This window comes from Colossoma macropomum, unplaced genomic scaffold (genome assembly GCF_904425465.1).
Source record: "Colossoma macropomum unplaced genomic scaffold, Colossoma_macropomum, whole genome shotgun sequence".
NCBI lineage: Eukaryota > Metazoa > Chordata > Actinopteri > Characiformes > Serrasalmidae > Colossoma > Colossoma macropomum.
The window spans coordinates 1,758,993-1,762,181 of record NW_023494804.1 but is presented as its reverse complement, the minus strand read 5'-3'; positions in this window follow the sequence as shown (position 1 = coordinate 1,762,181).

Below are 3,189 nucleotides of genomic sequence, written 5' to 3'. Positions count from 1 at the left end.
TTTTGACTCACTGACCTCTCCAGGCTCCTCCCACAAGTGTGTTCTGTCATAGCTACTGCTGTGAGGTTACACAACCTTTGCAGAACGCTGGTAGAAATCCCATTAAACCTAAAGAGAAACTGTAGAACAGACTCAGTTTATATCACAATACCTACATTTAGAGTCGGTTATTCATTCAACTGACTCTAAATGTAGGTATTGTGATACAAACTGAGTCTGTTCTACAGTTTCTCATTAGGCTGAATGAATAACCGACTCTAAATGTAGGTATTGTGATACAAACTGAGTCTGTTCTACAGTTTCTCATTAGGCTGAATGAATAACCGACTCTAAATGTAGGTATTGTGATATAAACTGAGTCTGTTCTACAGTTTCTCATTAGGCTGAATGAATAACCGACTCTAAATGTAGGTATTGTGATATAAACTGAGTCTGTTCTACAGTTTCTCATTAGGCTGAATGAATAACTGACTCTAAATGTAGGTATTGTGATATAAACTGAGTCTGTTCTACAGTTTCTCATTAGGCTGAATGAATAACTGACTCTAAATGTAGGTATTGTGATACAAACTGAGTCTCATTAGGTTTAATGGGATTTTTACCAGCGTTCTGTAAAACTCACCCAACCTCACATCAGTAGCTATGAAAGAACGCATTTGTGGGCGGAGCCTGGAGAGCCCGGTTCTGCCAGCTAAAAGGTAAAAGAATTCGGACAGTGCTGATTAAATGCAGTTTTGGTTTTCCTTATTGAAAGTATCTTTGAACGTGACGAGCGCCTCCACAAGGCTAACATCTAAAACTTAACAACTTAATTATGCTACAGTCACCATTACAGTGCATATTATTATTTAGCGTAACGGTCATTATAATGGTTCTGAATGGTGGGTCTATCGTATGAAGGCACTCCAGATGAAAGAGTGAGATTAAGAAACAGTCCTGGACTTAAATCAGTGCAAATACTGTAGTCTGGTTGAATGTTTGGAGGAGTTCTGAATAGCATGCTGTGCTTTTAGAGGCCTTTTTACACCACGAAGGAAGGAAAACAGAGCTTCCAGCTTGCATGACTTTCAGAACAAATGAAGATAATTCTAAATAATCCAACAGTTATGAGAAGTGAATTATGGAAAATCCAGTTTCTCTAGATATTAGAAACCCCTGCGAATACTTACTGGCCACTTTATCGGAAACACCTACCATATAGCTCCACTATGCAGGTGTACAGTTACAGACTGTAGCCCATATTTTGTAAACTGCTCCACAGTTTCTATCATCACCCTCCACTCCTGTCTTCATTGGTCAGTGAAGTTTGACCACAGTGACACTGACATGGTCTGTAATATATAGTCGCCAACTGTACATCTCTGTGGTGCACCTATAAGGTCAGCCAGTGTTTCAGATAAAATGGCCAATAGGTATAGAAACAAACTAGGGTTTTCTAAAAAATTGGCAATTCAGAGCAATTAAAGGGAAAAATCCCCCATAATTCAGTGTGTGATATGTAAACAGAGAGATTCAGAGTGGTTTGGTGTGAAATGGTTCAGATGTCTTTACAGTGGTGGTGATAGGAACCAGGGGTCGCCATGACTACAACACAGATATAGACATTTTATTTACTATCCAGAACCACCAGTGAACCTACACGAGTCTTCTGAGTTTATATGGAATGTTGATGATGGAAAATAGTGGAAAATCTGAAATAATAAGTTTTCTTTGGGGACTATTTTGCCTCACAGCGCCCGGCATATTATGTATCCCACCACCATAGATGGAATTTAACTCCAAAATCTTCTCAAAACTATCATAAAACAGTGTCTCAGTCATCAGGCAGTGAATTCATAACCATTTCATGTAGGAACTTTCTGTGAGGGAGCTTTTAGAGGTGGACGTCTGGTTCCTATCACCACCACTGTGAACAATTCTGACTCAGTTTCTCTAGAACGGAGTGTTTCACACCAAACCACTCTGAATGACTCTGTTTACATCTTAACCACTAAATTATGCAGACACTTTGAAAAATCGGTGGATTTCTCCTTTAAGTTGACTGAGCCTAAGAACAACGGTCTGGTTTTCATTACTGGCAGAAGAAGAACAAAAGCATCGTAATACTGAAGATTACGGTGAATTGGCAGAGAAAAAAAATCACTAAAAGGTTTTTTTTCCATGATAAAATAATCTTCACACTGTAACATTGTTATCTTAGAACATTTGCATCCTTTTGAATTATTACTTGCAGGAAAAAAAAATGTTTACATGCTTAATAATTCAAGCCGTAGCACTGCCTGTGTCCATCCGCAGAGTAACTGTGTTCGTCCAGCTCATTAAACACAATAATACAACGAAAAAGTCATAACGATAACCTTCAGGATTAATTCATTAATAGACATGTATCAAAAGTACATAACCCAATACTGCCGGCAGTCTATTAGTCTAATAATATGTAACCTGACCTTATATAGTCCCTTCCGTTAAAGAAAAAAATAGATATATCACAAATAATAAGACATCAATATGTATAAGACAGCATCTATAAATAAGCACACCACACCAACGAACAAAAAAAAATGATATTAGTTTGTCTCAAATGCGTAAATAAAATGCAGATAGGCTGTGAGGAGGGGTGGAGTTTGTCCAGCTGTGAGCAAACGTACTAATAATATGCTAATAATTCACTAATTTGGGATACGGACACACGCTGACACTTCCAGAGTCTCATGGACACGGAAAAATGAAAAGCATCGTCCATCCACTTTAAAAAACAAAAAAAATCACATACAAAATCAGCTGTAGTGCACGCGTGTGGACACTAGAGGACGGCAGTGGCAGCTGGAACAAACAACAGAGTGACTGAGCGCCGTATTGATCCCAAATACGAGACGAAATAAACTCTTTTGACCCGTGTTGACCGGCGTTTGACCTGTTTTGCCACAATTCAGAGATTAATTTCTAATTAACGGGGTATAAAAGTGTGTTTGAAGGTCCTGCAACTGTTTGGGAATGTTGACATAATTCATTATAATATTTATTTATAGAGTGAAATAAAATGAAATTCCAGGCTACTTTCATTTGTAAAAATATCCCTCAAAAAACAAAAAGAAAAACTTTTATTCTCTATATTTCACACTTTGTAAACCATAAATAGTGTTTTTAATAATAATTCTGAATCGTACCAACATAATCAAACTGAGCTGA